Here is a 22,800-nt window from a genome sequence, read left to right on the forward strand (position 1 = left end):
AAGCCTCCCATTGCGCTCGGGCTCACAGGTCAACCGGCAGTCGCGTCCTCTGCATGACCTCCTCCACCAAGTCCCTGGGACGGTGACCTCTTGGCTCTTACCGTGAGGTGCTCTGGTGAAAGGCGAGCTGGAGACCCCGAGGAGGTCCCGAGGTGAGGGAGGCAGGAAATGCGGAGGCGCGAGACCCTCAGCCCTTGGGAAAGTGAGCTGAGCGGCTGCGGGCCGCAGAGTCTCGCTTTAAGAACGTCACGTGATAGCGTGGTTTCTCCGCTCCGCACGCAAGCTGGGTGAACTTCTCCGCGACGGCGGCGAGCTCAGCTGCACCAGGTAAGAGAAGTCGGGGGCAGTGATGGAAGGGGGTCGGCGGCAGGCGCAGGGTGGGCGCAGCGGCCTTTGCCGGCGGGGGCGAGGGGGGAGGCAGCGGGAAGGGGGTCTTCGGAGGCCCATGGCCGTGGCCGTGGCGGGATGAGAGCTGGCTGCGGGGACTGGGTCGCTCAGCACCGTCGCGGACCCAGAGACCGGGTGAGAGGAACCAGAAGGGGAGATGCGCCGGCTGGCCCCTGGGGCAACGGGCAGAGGCTCTTCCGCCAGAGTGGAACCTGCCCCCGTGGAGTGGAACCTGCCCCCGTGGCTTCTTCCGGGTTGGGTGCCCTCCACAGAAGGCACCGTCTGGGCCATAAACGTTTGCAGGGCAACTTAGGTCAGCGGCTTAGGACTTCTTTCGAAAAGAATGCTCGTGAGGGGGTTCCTGGGTGGCCCAGCCTGAGCTAAGGAAAGCCCGCCTTGCAGCCCGAGCGCCTGGGCCGTGATGGCGGCTGAGAAGGCGGCGCCCTGCGTCTGGCGGGTGGGACGGACGGAGGTCGGCGCCTGGCGCCTGCCCGTTTTCTCTTACACTTCCAGGTTTTCTCTCAAACCTCTGGTTAGTGGAAACCATGTAAATTGTGTGAGACTATTTTATATTATATATAAATATATATTATAAATAATAATATGTATTTTCTAAACTTTCCTATTTTTAAGTAGAAATACTATATTATATAATATAGTTATATAGTAATAAAGTATATCATGTAATTTTATTATATAATCACAATAAATTATGTGATGATAATATGTAGTTATAATAACATATTATGTGATTATATAATATAATTAACATACTATATTATATATTATATGATTAATAATAGACACACATTTATATAATATGTGGTATATGATATAATTAATATAGATATAAATCTTTATATTATGTAATTATAGCTATTATAGATTATCTATTATATATGATTATAACTATATAATAAATTATCTTATCTCCAAGGCGCTTCAAGTTCTGTACTATCTGTTTTACCCTTCCTGTGAATCTAAGAGATGGCCAGGGGGCAGAAATATCGTTTCTACTTATATAAATAGGAAAAAGTAGGATAGAGAATCCAGGAGACTTCTTGGAAGATGACAACACATTATTGGTAGAAAAAGGAACAAGAGATTGTGTGTGGTCCATGGCTGTTTGATGCCACAGGGCCACTCCCTCAGACTCCTGCCACGGCAGCCTCCGTCAAGCTGGGCTTGCTCTTCTGTTTTCAGAGTGATAATCCTTGTTGGTGTTTCTCAAAGATGAGGCCTGGCTTCTGGGAGGTAAGGATGCCTGAAGTGGAGTTTAAAATTAACTGGGTATCCGCAACCCAAGACACTCAGAGAAGTATGGTGCATACATGGAGATGATGGTTGCTTTTGACATCTGGGTACCTTTTCTCCTCCATCTCTGTTCCTCTTCTTCTCCTGGAAGCCCAAGACCTATCTTCTTAGGTTCCCAGCACCCTCCTGCTGTCCTCTTGTTTTTTAAGCTCCTCTAACTCATCTCCAGCTGCTATGGCAGTAACCAGGCAAGAGACACCTTTCTTCTAAAAGGTCAGTTCTTGGTCTACATTAGCCATTAAAATTAAAATAGACATTGGACCAAACCTCTCACTGTCTGGGCACTCATGTTTCTAAAATCAATACACCTGCTGCTGTATGTTTATTCCCTGTTCTCCCTTCCCCATTCCATCTGGATAATGGTAAGGTCAAGGAGAGGAAGGCACCGACTGCTAATTTTCTCCCAATATCTGTTCTCCCCATCTTCTGTGGTAACAGAACTCCCAATTTTTAGCTCGGCATATAGCTGTCTGGAATAAACACTGCATTTCCCAACTTCCTTCACAGCTGGGTATGACGTTGTGACTAAATTGTAGCCCAGGAGATGCAAGTGGAAATATTGTTTAGCAGGTTTTGAGAACCTTTGTTCATCTTGCTGCCTGAAAGGAAGGTGCTGTCGTCTTGGACCACCAGGTCAAGGCTCCACGTGGTAGAGCAACAAGATAGAAGGAACCTGGGTTCCTGTCACAGTGGAGCAAACTTTGAAATTTGGATTATTTACCTGGATTTGTTGAAGCCACTGTTAACATTTTTTGATTGTTTATTTCTTTGTTGATTGCTCCAAGCTAACTTCTAACAAATAGAGTACAATCTAACAGCAGCCTGTATAGATTGCTTCTAACCCAGACCAATTAACCAGGACCCTGGGAGAATGATTGTTCACCATTTCCCAGACAGTGGTGCCTTCCAGGCTGATGCTCATGTGTAGAACTAGGAGAGGTTATGGATGTGTAATCACACAACTTATTCCCTGGTTGACCAGTGGGAGGAGCAACAAGTCAGTAGCCCTCAGAGGTCCAACTTCTCCCTTGAGTACACACATCAGAGCCTTCTGTTCATTCTTTGCCCAAAGCACAAACTCTTCCAGACTCCTCTCTGGAACAACTCCCTCTCCATCCAAGATGGAGCCAAGTAGTCTGCCCAGAACCTAGACTTACATTACTGTTTTCTTCTTTGGAATGTGTTTTATTCTGACCAGAAAGCCACTGCCAAAAGAAGGGGGATGGGCACCAGGTCTATTAACGGGCAATGCGGTTCAGCCGTGGTTGGATATTCCTCTGACTTTTGAAGTCACAGATGCAAAGCATTCCATAGTTCTGCTTTTTATCTTTTCCTTTTCCCCACCTCCTGTCTCTTGCTACATGGTCTGGCTCAGTTCTGCTCAGTTTCTTCTACATTTAGTAATTTAACCCAGTTTATTTCTGCTGGCTACCTTGAGGCCTTTTTCTCTTCCTACATAAAACTTCCCCTCTGTCTTGGGGCCACCCACTTGGCACTGGGTCCCTCACCCTCACCCATTGCTGTCAGCTTTGCAGGTAAGCCATTTAAAGTGAGCTTTCAGTGGTGTATTTAAGGGCAATGAAAACAGCTTTGAAAAGATCCAGGCCCTTGCATAAGACTGGAGTCTGTCCCAAACACTCCCGTCTGGGATTCCCTACTTTTATAGGTTTGGATGTCACAAGAAGGAAAGAGGAGAGGAGTCTGGAACTGGAAGGAAAGAGAAGCAGCCTAGAACTCTGAACACTGGTTCTGAAGTAGAAGAGAGGAATTTATTTCAGCAAAAGAAAAGAAAGCCCTATTTTCCCCTGGGTATAACCCTCATGGAATTTTACACCATGAAGCTAAAGGGAACTCCCACTCAGATACTCAACCCACTTGGCAGGGATAGTCACGTATTACATTTGCCATGACTGTAATCTTTTCACTGGCAAGTGGAATGCATATTCTTACATGCTGAACTAGTCCTATTTCCCCAGGGGTTTATTTCTAATTATAATGTGTTCATCTTTGTGAAGGCTTTTTATTCACTTTGATTGTGAATAAGCTCCATTTCCCCCCTTATCTTTCTACTGTTATTGATTTGCATACGTATTTCAGCCAGGAAGACATCTGTGAGGACACTAATGTTATTTGCCAAATTGATTTATTTGTCCCCGAACCATAGTCTGGCCTGCTTTGAGGACATACCTTACATTTATTTGTGCTGCCTTTGGATGGTGTGGCTGTTTCTGAAACATTCCCTGGGCTGGGTCTCTATCCCCACATCATGAATCTAGAGCTATTTGGATGGTATCTTGTTAGTTTAGATTGTACGGGCGTGAGCATGACTTGTGATTTCCAGTCTGTCCTATGACCACTCCAGGGGCTTAAATCAAACCTTCAGGGAGAGACCAAAACCCTGCCTGGAATTTTTACCTTTGTCCCAAATCCTGAACTGGATGTTACTGGTGCTCTCCCAGAGGCCATTGTAAGGCTGCCTTTCAGACTATCACCTTGTTTTGCCTGTTGCTTCCCTGCTTTTGAAAATACTCTGCGTCTCTCCAGAAATTGCTGGGACCATGGGGTCTTCCGAGCCGGGAGCAGAACTAAGCACAAGTGTGCTTGACCCGAGTGTTCTTAATCTCTAGGGTTAGTTGTCGTCAAAAATTCTGAATCACAGGAACTTTAGAGTAAAAGAAGAGTAAACATTAACAATTTCATTAACATGAAGCAGTTCAAATTTGTCTCTGATCTGTGTGCACATATACCAGTGACTAAACTGTCATGAATAGGTATGAATATATAATTTTGTGTTCTAGTAATTTTCTTAAGATTCTATTCCAATTTATTTGTATCAACATTACACTCACCTAGACATTCAATAATGACCAGCATTACAATCATCCCTGACAGCCATGCAATTCATATAGTGTGATTTTATTGATAGGCTGTTTTGTTTTTAGTAATTCTTTTCTTTTTTTTTTTTAGACATCTTTATTGGAGTATAATTGCTTTACAATGGTGTGTTGGTTTCTGCTTTATAACAAAGTGAATCAGCTATACATATACTGAATCAGCTATACATATACTCTTTTCTTTTACTGTCTGTTTATTGTGTTTTCTCTCCAATTAATAGGGTCCTTGACCTTTAGAAGCAAAAGCCTTGAAATGATCATTTGGCCCCAAGCTACAAGCTGAGAGTTAACAGCTTAGTCCTGACTGGGGAAGGGTCCTGTAGACTTAAAAATTTTATCCTAAGCTAAATATCTGTTAATAAGCAGTTAAAATGAAATTAAAAATTAAAAGCAAAACAAAAAACAAAAGACTATCAATCCTCTAACACAACTGTTCTCATTATTTTATATTCCAAGCTGGTATTAGTACATATCCGTACAATATACACATTTTACAATTTGTAATTATACTGTAATGCAATTTATAATCTGCTCTTTTCATTTCACATCAAACCACATACAGAGGTTTGAAAGTCATTATTTTAAGTGTCTGAGTAATATAATAGTGAAATGCTGTTGCACATAAGGTTGTGGTCCACATTCCTGTCTATATAATTAAAAAAATTCCGTTGCATTATTTCCTGGAATCAGGATCAAAAGGTATTATATTTCATGATACTTAAACATACTGTCATGTTGCTTTTCCAATATATAATGACGCCAGCAAAGTATGAGTTTATCCGTTTTTCTACAATTTTGACAGTACTGGATGTCACCGTGCAAACGTTTTCTGGGGTTAGCTCACTAATGTAGAATAACTCTGCTCAGTGTTTAAACATGGTAACTGCAGCTAATGGCTAGTGAATTAAATGACCCAAGGTACCTTTAAAACTTTTTTATTCACTCTGAATAATTTGGTAATTATTCAGAGACAGCTTTTCTTTGTGTGACCTAGCTTGGTAACAGTAATGCAATGAAAAATTAAGATACTGTGAGAGAATATCCATTGTGTATCCACATATTGTTGTATTCCTCTTGTCAGGTCGTGGGGGAGTTAAGGCCTCTGATTGAACACTAGAGGGCGCTCGTGGCCACCGAATAGCTCTGCTTCTTCCCATTCCTGTTTCCCTAGCATCGTCTCAGGGAAACTGGCCCTGACACCAATGCACGTAGCCTAATAAATGGTGCTTCATTTACTCCCTGGCATGATAGTCTCAGACGATCAGAAATGCAAAGGGGATGTTCACCCCTTGGAGGCTTGTGTCTTTTCCTTTTCTTCTGGCAATGCACTATTTGGGTGCTTTCAAGAACAAAGATATTGAGAGTTTGCAGTGGAGCATATGAGGACGCTCAAACAAAACCTCTGTGGGGGGATCTGGGCCGCAAAAGCAAACTGGAAGGATTGCTCAAGTGCATGGGAGCTGAACCTGGACCGTGGCATTCGGCGATCTTAATTATTCCTTTGGGTTGGGATGGGGACTAGACCAGGAGGGGACAAGAGGAAGGCCGAGAGGCAAGGAAGGAATTGATACACGGGCTCCTGGGAGGGATGGAAAATGAGGGAAAGGGAAATAGCTTTGAGCCCTTGGAGCCTGGATTGATCATCCTACAGGAAGCGAGGAAGAAACGTGGCCCATAATTATTTTGCTCCGATCGAAATAATTAGAACAATATTTGGTCCTGAATCTAGGTAGCCTTTTTCTCTGAGGGGCTCAGAGGAAGTGCTCTCACTAGCCCCGAGGGCAGCTGTGTGAGGATGACTCCCCCAGTACCGCCTGGTTTCCTGAGCAGGAAATCAAGTCCCCCAAAGGGGAGGGCAGGGAGGCTGGACAGAAGCGTTGCCACGTAGTAGTTGACCCTGATTGTGTACGGTCTTCCTGGGGCTGTTGTCTGTAGGCTGGGGCTCAAAAACATCACCTTCCCCCTAAACTCACGCCTTTTCCAGAGCCTTCCTCTTTCAGTGTTCTGTCTCAATTTCTCTTGGCTTTGTCTTCAAACAAATTCAGTTTTCTTTTGCATTAAAAACAAAATCCTTCAAAATCACTCTTCCCCCCAACCTGCCATACCCTGGAGCAAACTTCCTGTCTTTATCTTTCTTTCCAACATCAAGAAAGATGGATCTTTATGTATAACAGGAAGAGATTTGAAACTACCCTGACTGTCCTAGCTGTTGACATACATTTTGGTTTAGGCGAAAGGTGCACTATTACTCAAAAAATTAAACACAGCATTTGAAAACTACCTAATTACACAGGAAAATACTCCAGATAGAATTTGAATGAAACAATCAGGAATAAACCTGCATTAAGGTATGATTCCAAATAAAAAAATACAAACCTCCCTAAAATATGCATATAAAAAAATGTCAGGATGTTCATAGTGTTTATCTCTGGGGTGGGAAATTAAAATTTTCTTCTTTATATGTCCTTGAAATACAAAAATTGGTATTAATTTTAATAATCATAAAAAGGCCATCTTATTGTTTGTCTTGTTTTTTTCCACTTCCTCTGACTATTTCCTTTGCTAAACCTTGCCATCCACCTTTCATTCCCCAGTCTCTCCTGAAGTTGTTCTTTCCAGGGTTACAAAGATCACCTGCTTATTTAATTGAGTGTTTTTTACCTCAACTTTAGCCTCCTCCAATAGGCATCATTTCTACCTTCTCATGATCTTCTAGACATTTCCACCTGGGTACCTACCAGGATCTCGAGCTCAAAATGTCCAAAATGGAATAAATATTCTTTACTTACAGACCTCAGTCCCTCCCCATTCCCTTCCCCCAACCTAAATCTCTTTCTCATTTTTAAGTTACTTGATCCCATAGACTTGGACTTGAAAGAGTCCCGACTCCTTCCTCTTCTGGGTTCCTTTCTGCCATCCACTCGGGGGCTGAAATCTACTTTCGTAGACATTCAAATCCTATTTTTGGGGGTTCTCATCACACCTTGTCTAGTTCAGATGCTCCCTGTCTGGTACTGCGGGCATTTTGATGGTGTCCTAACCAATTGCTCTGTCTCTGGTCTCTGCCGTGCACTTATAAATCTGTCCTCTGACAGAGGACCACAGCCCAGGCCTGGGCAGGTCTGGATTCCACACACAAGTCTCCATGAGTCCCTCAGGGTCCTTCAAACCCCAAAAAGACTTTCTTAGGCTTTCTGAGGCCTAACTGTCCCTTTCAGTTTTGTTTCCTGCTGTCCGCCCGTGCTTCAGTCAGCTGATCCAGACTACACACCTTTACGCAAACCTATCCACCGAAAGCTTGCTTCCTCCTGCTATTCAGAGAAACCCACATTCGGAAGCAACCAGGCTTAACACGTCTAATTCTTTCCTTTTTTTTTTTAATGATTTTTTTTTTTTTGGCCGTGCCACGAGGCATGCGGGATCTTAGTTCCCCCACCAGGGATTGAACTCAGTCCCCAGCAGTGGAAGCGTGGAGTCCTAACCACTGGACCGCCAGGGAAATCCCTCTACCTTTTTATTTTTTAAATAAATTTATTTATTTTGGTCTGTGTTGGGTCTTCATTGCTGCGCATGGGCCTTCTCTAGTTGCAGCGAGCGGGGTCTACTCTTTGTTGTGGTGCATGGGCTTCTCATTGCGGTGGCTTCTCTTGTTGCGGAGCATGGGCTCTAGGCACACAGGCTCCAGTAGTTGTGGCACGTGGGCTCAGTAGTTGTGGCTCACAGGCTCTAGAGCGCAGGCTCAGTAGTTGTGGCGCACGGGCTTTGTTGCTCCGCAGCATGTGGGATCTTCCGGGTCCAGGGCTCGAACCCGTGTCCCTTGCCTTGGCAGGTGGATTCTTAACCACTGCGCCACCAGAGAAGCCCCTATCATGTTTTCTTGTCCATTCTCTTTTGAAAAAAACCCCACAAAAACTCCAGCTTGTTCACCACCCTTTAAAATTTGGCCCCCAGAACTGACTTCAGTATCTGGAGTTGAACAGGCCTTTGGCTGGGAGGGGGCTGGGAGATGGAGTTGATTCTGGAAAGTGAGGCTGACTGTTTGCAGCCACGTCTTTACATGTGGCCCTGGGAGGTCCCTGGGAGAGAGTACGTGACTCTGACTCCCACCTTGGTCCAAGGGTATAAAAACAGGTCTAACAGACCGAGGCGGCTCAGACGAGGAGAATGGGGCCCTTGGGAGGAACTCGCTGTAAGGACAAGAAGAGTTGAGTTGCAAGTGACCCTCAGTGTCAGGTCCAGATGCCTGGAGGGGTGGATAGTACTGGGTAGGGAGCCCTTCCTGACCTCCCCAGGCTACGGTGGGCGGAGCTGGTGTTTCTGGATGTGGCTTACGAGAGGGGTGACACTTAGAGGCACAGGCAGTGTTGCGATGGAAAGTGTTGCGATGTTCCCCCTGCTTAGGGAAGCAGCATGTTCTCCTCCACTTCAAAGACAGGGCACAACAACTATTGAAGCCTGTGCGCCTAGAGCCCGCAAGCCACAACTGCTGAGCCCACGTGCCACAACTACTGAAGCTTGTTCGCCTAGAGCCCATGCTCCACAACAAGAGAAGCCATCGCAATGAGAAGCCCGTGCACCGCAACAAAGAGTAGCCCCCGCTCGCTACTAAGAGAAAGCCCACTTGCAGCAACGAAGACCCAATGCAGCCAAAAATAAATAAATTTTATTAAAAAAAAAAGACAGGGCACAGCACCATAAGGATGAAAGACTGGCTGTGCTGGAAATATCCTTTGCGATTAGTACTGAAGCCGTTGGTTGTAGAGTCTGGCTCCTTGGGCTAAGTTTAAGTCCCTATTCTCCCACCAAGAAGTGAGAAGAAAAGGGGAGTGAATTGCGGACAGTTATAAACCCTCCTGGAGACTGTTGGAAATGCCTAGAGTGAGAAATCCTGGGGAAAGGTTGGACTTCTTGTGAGGCAAACATATGGAGACGAGGCGCATCAGAATCTAGTGTAATGTTTGTAGCATTGTCCTCGTGCACCCACAGGCTGGCAAAGCCTGGGACACCAGCTACGCGGCATGGCCTTTCTCCATTAGATTGTAAGCTCTGTGAGCACAGGACTAGGTCTTTTAATTGTAAACCCGGTGCCTGACTCTTCAAAGGCACTTCATCAAAATTTTATGAATGAATGAATGAATGAATGAACAAAAAGTTTTTATCTATGTACAAGAAAGTAGGATCACCTTTGTTTTAGAGACTATATTCCTATCTATATTAATGTAACCCAAGACGACCTTGGTGTTTCTGGGGACCCTGCTGCGTTTGTGACTGACCCTCATCTTGCTGTTAACTGGTGGTCCTCAAATTCGGGTGTACTTCTGAATCACCTGTGACATTTAGAAAGCATACTGATAACTGGGCCTGTTGGATTGGAATCTCCTGAATCGGGGTTGGGGCCCAGGCTTGTGTACTCCGTTGGCTTCCTCTGGTTAAACCTCTGCAGTGGCCTGAAGCACCCCCGTAGTTTTCATAAGCATTGCTGCTACATCACATTTCCTTCCTGTGTTTTTGTAGTTAAATTTTGAGACTCCTGCTAATTTTTATCTTGTCAGTTTTGGTTCATTGCTTTCGCTCATCATCTTTTTGATCATGGTCCTGTCATTCACTACATTAGCTATTTTCCCCCAGGCTTATGTCACATGCAAATGAGAGAAGCTTGCCTTCTTTTTCATTGTGCAGATTGATGAAAAACATGTTGAACATAAAAGGGTTGGTGTTGAAATGGATTCGTCAATTAACACCCAGAAATAAAATAAGCTTAACAATTTTTTTAGAAATAATTTTTTTCCTTTCACAAATGCACTTTGGAGGGAAATAAGCCCAGGACACAGTGAGGGGTTTGGTCTGTGTTTCCAGCTCTGCCAGTACATATGTCTGTGACCTTGGGCGAGTCACTTACTCTTTCTGGGTTTAACTTTATGAGGAAAACCACAGGGAGGAGAGATCGGTGCTCTGAGCTGCCCTGAGTCCTTTCCTGTTTTTCTCTCTGGACTTGCTCCCCGCCCCGCCGCCTCCGTTCCATTCACTCCTTCTAGGACCGCAGCCTGGCATGGCCCCTGCTGTCACCAGGCCTGGCCTCTCAGGGGATAATTTCTCTGCCCTCAAGCCTCGTGTAGACAGATCATTTGTTCCATTAGACCAGCCTGGATAAGGTAGAAATTTTTCAGGAGGACTTTTTAACGGACAAAAACAAATCACACCAAGGAAATAGCAAGGAAACTATATAGATAGAGCAATGGGGGGTATTATTCACTCATCAAGGACGTGTTGGGTTTCTGTGATGCATTCATCATTGTTCTGGGTCCTGGGGTTACGGCAGTGAAACAAAGCACTTGTCACATTCTGTAGTGGGAGCTACAGATAAGAAACACAGTCAGATACACTCGGTGGTGAAATGCTTTGGAGAAAAAAAGTCAAGTCTGGCAAATGGGATGGGGAGTGTGGGTGGGTGATGACTATTTTATGTAGGGTGTTAAAGGAAGGCTTCTCTAATAAGCCAGCATGTAAGCAGAGATCTGGAGGGCGTGAGGGATGGTGCATGCCTGGGAGGCGTAGGAACAGCCAGGAGCCGTGGGAAGGGGAAGGTTTGCTCAATGGACGAGGAGATGGAAGAGGCAGCAGAGGGGCCAGGGTGCCAGGCCCTTATAGGCCCTAGGAGAGACTCTGGGTTTTACTCTGAATGAAATGAGAAGCCATTGGAGAGTCTTTGGATAGAGAAATAACATGATCTGACTTAAGTTTTCAAAGGATCATTCTGGCTGCTGTGCAGTGAATTGACTGTACTGGGGCGAGTGTGGAAGGAGACCAGTTGGTGGTGAAAGTGTTGGGAATGTCAGGGAACTAGGAAGGTCAGCCAGCAGGTGTGTGTGTGTGTGTGAGAGAGAGACAGACAGACAGACACAGTGGTCAAGGGAGAGACTCCAAGATTTTTCACCTGAGCAACTGAAATGATAGGGTTTCGGTTGAGATGGGGGTGGTGAATGTGAATAGATTTTGGACATGTTAATTTTGAGATGACTTTTTGACATCTCAAGGAGTCAGGGGTTGGTTTGGAAACAGAAACCAATACGGCTTCATCAGGGAGGATTATTATCTCCACGAGGGGTGCTCCAAAGCTAAACTTACATATCTTCATGTTCCCAGGTCCTAAAATCTGCACATCCAGCCTGTCCCACTCATTTCGCGTCAGTATCCGTATTTGCTGCTTGCTGAGGCTGGTTTTTCCCTTTGGAGAAGCCTGACTTTCTTCAGCTGTGATTTTCATGAACGGGCCTCCATCTCAGGTGTTCCTGGCATAGGCTGGGCCCATCCAATGGCTGAGAGAGGCTTCTGGGCTTTTTCTTAATTCAAAACCGGAGTCTTTGCCTGTCTGCTAAATTCTTGTTTCCCCCTAGAGGGTTCCTGCTGTCACTACCTAATTTACAGAGTGACGATGACTTAGATACCGGGGGCCTGGGTGTCTTTCCAGAAGTAACCACTTCCCCAGGCTCTCTGGCGACTCAGAAAAGTGTCCCCCTTGTCTCTTCACCCCCTTCCATTGCCCTCAAGAATTGGAACACTGCAGGTTTCCAATAGAAAACTACTTTAAACAGAGACAAAGCCTCAGTAAGAGAAGATTCATCCTGTTCGTACTCCTTTCTATAAATTGGAAGATAGATTATCATTAAGACAGATAGTATCCCAAGATTCTGAGTATCAAGGGTCATAACACAAACATTTAAGAAAAAAGAGAAAGAAAAATGAAAGGAAAACAGGAGGAAACATTATTTCTTACCTTGATTTTAAGGACAATTCTAGAGTTAGATCTATAAGATTGTTATTTTAGGTGATGCCTAAGATATCAACTGAACCATTTCTCTGTCTCAGGTCAAGTTGCGACTCAGCATTTTACCCCCATCCCTTTTCACTTTCATTCCTTTTCTGTGAAGGTGTTAATGAGCAGTTAACTGCTTGAGGAAGGGCTTGCAGACAAAGAAGGATAAATAAAGGCAGGAAACCAATGACAACAGAGAGTTTCAAACCTGTTAATAGCAAATTATCCATGAACTCTGTAGACCCGATTAAACAGGTTAGAGGGGAGCTGCTCTGCCACTGGCTCCCATGAAGACCTGCACCCCATCCCACCCCATTTCTCTCTCTGGGGTTTTTGCAATAGCTGTTGGCATCGTCCTCATACACCTCCAGAGAAGACAGCCTGGTGTTCTTTAATTGTTGGTAATAAAGGGCAAAGAGACTTACAGCTAATCCCAGAGATGTATTTCTTCATCTAGAGGGGTTCCGTTCATGGTTAGGCCCTATACTTGAGAAATTGAGAGCCAGGTAGAGGAGAACCTGGCCTAACCCTAGAGGCTGGTTTAACATTTGTGGACCCCCAAACCGTATGCATTTCTTGTGCCAACTTGAGAGTGAGCGTGTGAGGTTCATTCATTCACCTTGTGACTGAGAAGCAAAGTCAGGGCGTGTGAGCAGCAAGGGAAGCAGAGGGAGTGTATGCTCTGTACTCTTGACCTTTGCAGAATGCCTTGACCTTTCCTCCCCCACTACTCCAGAGTTTCCTGTCTTCATGCTCCCCCCGCCCCCGTCCACCAAGACTCATCATTCCAGTCATTTTTACTATGAGAGCGCACACTCTCCTCCCCGGTGGGGCTTTGAGCTGGGGACCCACGCAGTGATCTGACAGAGCCAGCTTCTGCTCTGTGTGGACACGACTCACGCCCAGAGTTTCCATCCTCAGTGCTGGCCGGTCAGCCCGTTCATTATCTGTGGTTTGTCCATCCTTCCTAAGCCTATTAACTCACCTCTCTCTCGGCCAGGTTGACTCTTGGTTTTCTTCCTTTGTTCGAGCCCCTGGGACTGTCTGCGGCATCACCTTCTCAGGGCCCGCTGTCCATACGCTGCCATGTGCAGATACTATTGACATGCCATTTACACTCTCCTGGATCCCTAATCAAAATGTTAAATGGGTCAGAACCTGACACGGCCACTTTTGCCGTCTGCCGTGTGTTGACATTTGTCATTACCACAAGCGTATGGCCTTTTAAGGCAGGAATTAGACCCTACACTCCTAGCAGTCCAGACTAGACCCATTCGAACTTGACTTTCAGCACATGCAGTGATAAACACTCCCATTAGCCATAATCATTAGCCGTATCACTCACAGGGTCAGCTTAGGTAGCACTCAAGGAGCTGACCGGGCTGGGGCTAGGGGGCAGTGGGAGTGAGGAGATCTGAACCCACGTTGCTAGCTCTGAGATCCAGTGGGTTTGGTTCTCTGGGTGCTTGAAGTCTGCAAGCACATACCAGTGGTGTCTTGAAACGGGATCAGGTGGGGGAAGGGAGTGCGGACACAGGGCTAGCTCTGCTGTGTCTTTGGGGATGCAAAGCAGATTCTTTTTGGTTTGAATTATTGGCTGCCCTGTCTACTGTGATGAAATTGACGCTTTAGCACATACACAACCTAGAGATTTCTAGAACATTATTTACCTTATTTCCTTGGCTGAATTATTAAATGCTAACTTATACATCTTCTAATTTTGTGGTTTGACTTCTCTTTTTTTTAGAAGTTATTTAAAAATTTTATTTTTGAATCTTCTCATTAATTCACTACTTTATTCATTTATTAGCTTGATTTTCTTGATAGGAAAATCTGTTTCTTTTCTTTCTTGAAAATGGAACTTATTGTGTGTGTGTGTGTGTATAACTCTGGACTACAGACATGGGTAGAACAGAATCTTGCAGGTTTTCATGTATTTTCTACTTTGGGTGTAAGTTGTTCTTTTTTTTTTCTATAGAGTCTTGACTAATCCTTCAAAAATCCACGCTGCAGTTGTTCTTTTTCAAGATAATTGAAATTTCACTTTGAAATTTCCTAGTTTGATTTCTGCACGTTTAATATCCTCTACAATGGACTGTATTCTCCTATTTTTGACCAGAGGAGGAATGAGACATGGGCGTAAGTGACATAAATGCAACGGGCAAAGTGATAAGTGGCATCATGCTGGTGCCGATGGCTGCGGCAGCGATCCAATCTCTACCACGGAGGACACGGACAAACCAGTGTCGTCAGAGAGGGTGCCGGTGGGGACGGAGAAGCCAGAGAAATTCTGTAATCGGAGATCCATTTACTCGAAGCCCTAGAAGAACTTGGAAGGTCTGTGTCGGGAATCTGAAGGCAGGAAAAGAGAGTTTTAGAGTAAGTAGCTGAACGTATCATTTCTTGGAACAGTTTCCTGGCAAAGGCAGTAATACAGGCAAGAAGAGGGTGAAAAATCAGCCTTTATGAACTTTGAACCATTTATTTAACTGTGATTGATTGAGCCAGGCACTGAATTAAATGCAGTACTTGCATTAATAATAGTAATTATGATTATCTCAATAATTATGGACAATACTATTTCTCAATAATCCTCGCATCAACCAAGTCAGCTTAGAGAGGGTAAGTAACAAAAGCTTTCCAAGGTTACACAGCTCATAATAGGATCAGATACCATCCCATCTGATCCCCAAGTCTGAGCCCGGAGCCGTTGCTCTAAATGTTAGAGACGCAGACAGGAATCAATGGTGCCTGCCCCCAAGGATCTTATAATCGAATGGGAAGGAGGTGGGATTTATGTCAGCAAATTAAAAACACATTGTGATAGTTGCCATGATAGAAGCATGCACAGGGTCTCTGGGGTACAGAGAAGGGCAGGTTCAGTTCTGTGTAATAGAGGTATTAAATCAAGATAGAAGGAAGTGGCAATGGGCTGAGTATTGAGAGATGAGTTGGCCAGGAATTTCTCTCAGACCAACTTTCTACACTTTTCTTTGGCTCCTTAGTCACCAGCAATCCTGGATTCAATTGAACTTTCAGGACGTGCCTTTAATTCAACGAGCGTTTATCGAACACCGGCTACACGAAAAGCTCCTTGCTAGAAGCTGGGCAGGGATCCAAATACAAGATTTGGCCTCAGCTATGACGTTGATGTTGAGAGAGGACGTGGGGCAGAGCCTGCAACCCCCAAGCAATTCGGAGTTGGGGGAGGATGGGTGTGGGTGGGTCTCTCGTGGAAACCTCCGTGGAGAAGGTGGCCTCGGGGGTCGGGATTGGTGGGAGTAGCGTGAGCAAAGGCTCGTGTTCAGAGGACAGGCGAGCTGGTCGGAGCGGAGGATTCTGATATTGTTAATGGGGGTTGTTGATGCGAATAGGAAGGCTGGAGCCTGCGTCTGGAAGTTCTTTCCTAATGTCAGGCTGAGGGTGTTGTTGCTTCTGACACGGCGTTGCCCTCCAGCCGCCTTGCTGCCCCAGAGCTCACTTCCTACCTACCCCATTCGGCCTGTAATTGGCCTCCTCCACCCCTCCCAGTGCCCGGTGGGGACAGTCAGCTCCTTGTTACCTGGGTTGCCTTGTCACTATCTTCTTAGCTAATTCCAGTGTGGCTTCAGCTTCTGGAATTGGTACTTTAAGATCATACATCTCTTCAGCTTAGGGACTCACTCTGAATATCACAGCTTCTCTTGGCCCCAGACACTGCGTCCGGCACCCTTGTGCCCTGTCTCTGTCTCCCTCTCTCTGGACATGTGCTCTGTGTACTCTACATCTGGTGCATCTCTGACTATAAACATGTAAACTTGTACATTCCTGAGGGTGGTCTCTCTTGGCACCTCTATTGTGATGGAGGGTAGGTAGGTTTTCCCACTTGGAGGGATTGCTCTAAATACTGAATCTTCAAGTCACTCACCTGTAAGTTTATGGTAGTTCCTCTTATTTTCAAACGTAATTCAGAGTATTTCTTCATCACAAAGTTCATTATCATTATGTAATAGTAGGTCTTTTCAATGAGATCCTTCCATTCCCCAGCGGTCTCAAGTCTCCTCCGAAAGTGACTTTTGGAGAAAGGAGAGGAAACAGGAGGTAGTCTTAGGTAATGTCGTGGGAAGTGGTTTTGTTTTCCTTCTGGTTCAGTCTTAGGTTTTCAGATCAGTTTACTAAAACAAGTTCAGTAGCCTTTTGGGCAGCGTCCGGTTCTGGGTGCTGTGGGCAATGCCAGTGCATATAAGCCAAGTCTCTGCTTTAACCTACTTTTAGACAAAAACCAGATTATGTTAATAAGCGTGACTCAGTGGGTTGAATGGTGGTTCCCCCAAAATGTAGATCCACACCCTAATCCCTGGAACCTGTTACCTTATTTGGAAAAAGGGATTTACACATGTAATTAGGGATCTTGACATGAGGTGATCATGCTGGACTATCCAGGACTATCTCTGGTACATCACACTCAAAAATCAGCTCAGGGCTTCCCTGGTGGCGCAGTGGTTGAGAGCCCGCCTGCCGATGCAGGGGACGCGGGTTCGTGCCCCGGTCCAGGAAGATCCCACATGCCGTGGAGCGGCTGGGCCCGTGAGCCATGGCCACTGAGCCTGCGCGTCCGGAGCCTGTGCTCCGCAACGGGAGAGGCCACAGCAGTGAGAGGCCCGCATACCGCAAAAAAAAAAGAAAAAAAAAATTAACAGTGAAACATTACCTCACACCTGTTAGGATGTCTATTATAAAAAAGACAAGAAATAACAGGTACTAGTGAGGATGTAGAGAAAAGGAAACCCTTCTACATTGTTGGGGTGAATGTAAACTGGTAAGCCACTGTGGAAAACAGTATGGAGGTTCCTCGAAAGATTAAAAATAGAACTAACAGATGACCCAGAAATCTGACTTCTGGGTGTATGTTCAAAGGAAACGGAATTATTATCTTGAAGAGATATCTGTGTTCCCATGTTCATTGCAGTATTATTCATAATAGCCTTCCAGGTATGGAAACAACCTTAGTGTCTAAGATGGACAGGTGAATGGATAAAAAAGATGTGATAAAGATACATGGAATATTATTCAGCCATAAAAAGAATGGAATCCTGCCATTTGCGACAACATGGATGAACCTGGAGGACATCATGTTAAGTGAAATAAGCCAGAGAAAGGCAAATACTGCATGGTGTCACTTATATGTAGAATCTAAAAAAAAATAAAACAGTCAAACTCACAGAAACAGAGTAGAATGGTCATTGCCGGGGGCTGGGCCGTGGGAGAAATAGGGAGAGAGTGGTGAAAGGGTACAAATTTTGAGTTATAAGATGAATAATGTCTGAGCATCTAATGTAATACATGGTGACTATAGTTGATAATACTATATTGTATAATTGAAATTTGCTAAGAGAGTAGAACTTAAGTGTTCTCACCAAAAAAAATAAAAATAAATTTGTGAGGTGATGGGTGTGTTGATTAACTCCACGGTGGGAGCCCTTTCACAGTGTCTATGTATATCAAGTCATTATGCTGCGCACTTTAAATATATTACAGTTATTTGTCAGTAATTGTAACGTAGCTGGAAAAAGTGAACATTGCTGGGAAAAAAAAGAACCTGAGGGTGAATTGGGACTTATTATGTTAGAGCACTGAGTAGAAATATGGTTTCAGACAATGGATTGTCTGAAAGATAAGGGGGATGTTATGGACCTGAAAGGATCCTTTGCCGAAATGTTGGAGCAGGTTTTGCATGTCAGCTCAGATACTAGGATAACGTGAACTGCTATTACAGACTCCAAAATGTATAGTGACTTCAACACAGTAGAGTTCATTTCTCCCTCACTGTGCTCCCAAACAGGTGTTCCTGGTCAGCAGGGGCTTTTCTCCAGGCAGTAATGAAGAGACATGGGCTCCTCCATGGAGGCTTCAGCAGCTCTAACACATAGCTCCCAAGGTCCCCGTGCTGAGCTCCCTCAAGCCAGCAGAAGGGGAAGGAAAGGGGAAGGAAAGCTTTAATGACCTCAGCCCAAAGTGGCACACGCCAGGGCTGCTCATGCCCCATGTTTGTGCAGGCTGGACACTCAACTGCATGCCCCATGAAGGAGCTGGAAGTGCAGTTTTGTCTGAGGAGACTGGAGTGTGTGAGAATAGCAGCTGGGGAAATCTCACTCGAAGGCTTTCGCTGAACCACCTGTTTCCATCCTTTGGTTTAGCGGCCCAGCTGGTCTTGTTCCGGGTCCAGCATTCTCAGGTACCTGGGACCATCTTTCTAGAGCATCTTGGGTGATTGGGATTGCGGAGGCTCATGGGCACCATGTTTCCCTCTGGTCCTCGGCCCCTCAACTCAACCCTTTACCCTGGTATCCTCAGGAGGGAGTAGATAAGAGAAGACCTGCCGTTTCACCTCACCAAAGGTGGCTTTTCCCCAGCTGTAGGGCGTCAACCAACCACAGGAGAGCAAAGCATTAAAACTAAGGCGAGCAAGCAGACATAAGCAGTGGTGGAAGAGATGCTAACTCTGAATGTTATTAAAAACATTTTCAGTGAGTCTCTACTGGTGTAGAAAATGGCCTTAGGTTCTAGAAAAAAGTTATTTTTGCATTTACTGGGTGCCCTTTTTTTTATTAGAAAAGTAATATATGGATAACAGTTTAATGTTGCTCCCTGCAGTGCTAATTTGTTATAGTGCTGTTTCCCTCGGGAACAGTTTTTTAAAATAGATGTGTGTGTTTATGTAAAACAATCAATTACAGAAAACAGTACATGATGTATGTTTTCTATATAAAAAATTCCATTTTCTGAGTGTTATCGGACCATGGAAGTAACAGTATAAGCTTTAAAAGAAAGAAAGAAACAAAAAACCCACTACAACTTTGAATCCACCTTACGTAAAATTAGAAGAAATTATGGGTAAGAATTCTCCTTTATGGAAGGCTGGATAGCATATGTCTTGTTGACGGAAGTCCCTTGAAAATTTAAGTGCAGGTTGCTCTGTTGTGTCTCAGCGAGGTAAACTAGAGAAGGTTAGAGCACTGTACATTTTGTTAACCACAGAGTACAGGGAACAAAGGCCCCCATTAGGTACTAGCCTGGTGGGGCAAAGGTCCTGTTTAAATTTAAAACTTTCTGGGGACTTCCCTGGCGGTCCAGTGGTTAAGACTCTGCTTCCACTGCCTGGGGCACGGGTTTGATCCCTCGTTGGGGAACTAAGTTCCCACGTGCCTTGCGGCCAAAAAAATAAAAATAAAAATAACAGCTTTCTCTGCTTTATTTCTTGTCATCATGGTGCACTTCCTTTCTTTATGTTTGTGGGCATACAACGAGAAGAAGCAATAGGCTTTCTAAGTCATTCTGTTTTTTAATGGTATTCTTATAATTTTACTTCCTGGGAAAGTAATGTTTTAACTGGAAAGTTGGTGATAACCAAAAGTGTTGAAAAATGTGTTTGTTGTAGGAAACTGTAGTTGTTTACTTAAGCCATAAATTATTTGTATAGAATGTTGAATTTGCTTACTTAAGCTATATATGAACGTGCCAGTCCTATGTTAATTACTCACCACTCTCATAAATGAATTCACCAGCTTTATGGTAATTGACTTTCTACTAGATATACTGCGTGTATTCTCTTGTTAGTCAGAAAGCAACCACTTCTAGTCTAGCTTTTTCCCTGTAGACCTGTTTGAAATAATAGCTGCCTGCTACAAGTTTTGCCCCCGACATAGTATGCTCTCTGCCAATGAGAGCTAACCCTTCTGATGCTACTCTCTTTGTATACATTGGCTTTTCTATATAAACCTGGCATTAATGTACCATGCTGCAAATATTTTCAGCCAGTGACTGCTCTACCACTCTCTCCTGAGTTGACTGTATTTTGCAGTGTGTGTTGTTTACTGTGGTCTCTCTTTCTGCCAATGAGTTTGTATTCTGGTGAATCAACTTGACCCATAACAGCTGTCAAAAGTGTATTAGTGATGGTGCTGGCCTGCCATGAACCAAACGAAAACATCATGGCGGATATTAAAGTTTGGGTTCCATGGTGTCTGGAAACATCATTGCAGAAGCAGGGGGTAAAATTTAGTACGCACTTAGGAATTGGTGGATATCCTTTGACATTAAGAATAACACCATAAAAATAATTGCAACCTTGGAATGATTGGCTGACAGTTGAATGAATGAAGATGAATAGAAATTGGTCGAGTTGGAGAAAGGTCCGTTTGACTTCAGAGGATTTGAAAGGACCAATCTGTAATTGCCAGTGGATTATTCTGGGGTCCCACCTTCACTTGGGTGATGCCATAACACCCTTGGGAGCTCTGAGGGAGTCAATATTCCAAATTCCAGGAATGTATTCCCCCCCACTACCTCCACCAAGTGAAAGGGACATTTATATTATTGCACCTATCTCTTGCTCATATCAGGGCCATTTGAGAATCACCTACCTGGAAACGGAGGGGACAAGACAGGAAGGGAGATTTGCTATCAGGGCTGGGGAGGACTTTCACTAAGACAATAGAGATTGACGTGTATAAAATTCTTAGCATGGTGCCTGGCCCATGATACGCACTCAACAGATATTGCTGTTTGATTATTGGTTTTGCCTCTAGGTTGATATAAGTCCGATGAGTGAGAAAAACTCACCTCCTGCCATCTTGTTGGCTACTCTCTTAATGTGTGAAAACTCCCCAGAGGATTTTTTTCGGAAGAGAAACTGTGGCAGAGCAGCTCAGGATTAAATTGAATGCAGCTGTTTGTCAAACCAATGAGATGGAAGGGAAGAAGGATGGTTTTATAGGAAAGGAGATGAGATCAGGGACATGGCATATCTCTTCTCCTTCTCTCTGACCTTTCTGGCTAAGAGAAAAACAGATACTCTAATTACCTAAAGTAGCTGAACTTTAATTCACTTAGGGACCCCGATGTGTAATAGACTAAAAGAAATACAAATAGTTCAACCTCAAATTTAGACCCCCATCTAAACTTGCTGACAAAGAGGTTTTGTCTCCAGATTTACACACAGAAAACCTGCTCCGCCCTGGGAATAGCCAATAAATTGACTTTGCTTTTCCACCAACTGCCAGTGGAAGGCATTTTGCCTGCTTTTATTAGCCAGTTCTCCCAGTTTTCACCCAGAGTCTCCCAGCATGACTTGAGTTGGTCCCTGTTCCTACATATTCGAAGTTTGGGAGAACTGGAAGCACTCAGGAAAAAAATGCCAACCTCTCCTCTCAGATGTGAGAGACTACAATTAGGATAGCCATTAACATACTCTCTGTTGTTTCCAACCTACCTGTACTAGTCTTCTCTGGCTGCCATAACAAAATGCCATAGACTGGGTGGCTTCAACCACGGACATTTATTCTCTCACAGCTCTGGAGACTGGAAGTCCAAGATCAAGGTGCTGGCAGGGCTGGTTTCTGGTGAAGGCTCTCTTCCTGGCTTGCAGATGGACGTCTTCTTGCTGTGTCCTCACGTGGCTTCTTGCTGTGTCCTCACGTGGCTCTTCTTCTGTGAGTTATGCTCAGAAGTGGGGGGCAGGCAAATAAAGGGAGACAGAGGTCACTACAAATAACAATACCAGCTTTTCTTGGCTTATTACAAGCTAAGTGCCATGCTACTTTTTACACACACACGCACGCACACACACACACTCTCACACATCATTTCATTAAAATCTCACAATACACTTCCAAGGTATTATTATCCTCATTTTACATGGGAGGAAATGAAGGTTCAGAGAGATTTCAATAACTCTTCTAAGGTCTCACAACCAGCGCATTACAGATACCCAGATCAAGCTCATGTCTGTCCAGCTCCAGAGTCTGTCTGTGGTCTTCAAAAGTAAGGGGGGAAATCACGCACAGCCCTGCCTTCTCAGCATGAGCAAACATTTGGGTGTATCTCTTTCCAGTTTTCTCTTTCTCATTTAATTATAGACTTCTATTGCTGGTCCTTTTACAATGATAAGGCTTTAGTACTAGATTGAACTGGACAGTCAAAATGGGATTCTTCTTTAATATATATAGCAATATTTCTGTAAATTCAAAGAATTTCTTTCCTTTTTGTTAGGGCTTACTCCACCTTTTTTTCAAAAAATTTCTTTCTAATAATCTCCCTTTTGATGAGGTGAGCTCCCTTTCACTTGTTACTCTTTATTCATACCAATGTGTTTCTTTGTTATTAATTTTTTTAAAATGGAAGTCTTTATTTATTGATTTTGGCTGTGCCACGTGGCTCGCGGGATCTTAGTTGCCCCACCAGGGATCGAACCTGCACCCCCTGCAGCAGAAGCTCGGAGTCCTAACCACTGGACCGCCAGGGAAGTCCCTTTGTTAATAATTTTTATTATGAAATATATCATACATAAAAGAGAATATATAACACATTTGTTTAGTTTAAAGAATAGTAATGAAATAAACACATATGTACCTG

General features: G+C 44.3%; 1 long non-coding RNA gene across 1 annotated transcript in view; it reads left to right on the forward strand.

The window, feature by feature from the left end:
* The first annotated feature begins 261 nt into the window (after window positions 1–261).
* LOC137216085 (uncharacterized) overlaps window positions 262–22,800 on the forward strand; it is a 292,801-nt gene continuing 270,262 nt past the window's right edge. The window contains exon 1 of the long non-coding RNA XR_010939586.1: window positions 262–327. This is a non-coding gene — a long non-coding RNA (uncharacterized lncRNA). The remainder of the gene's footprint in view (window positions 328–22,800) is intronic.

Source organism: Pseudorca crassidens, chromosome 21 (assembly GCF_039906515.1).
Source record: "Pseudorca crassidens isolate mPseCra1 chromosome 21, mPseCra1.hap1, whole genome shotgun sequence".
NCBI classification, from domain to species: domain Eukaryota; kingdom Metazoa; phylum Chordata; class Mammalia; order Artiodactyla; family Delphinidae; genus Pseudorca; species Pseudorca crassidens.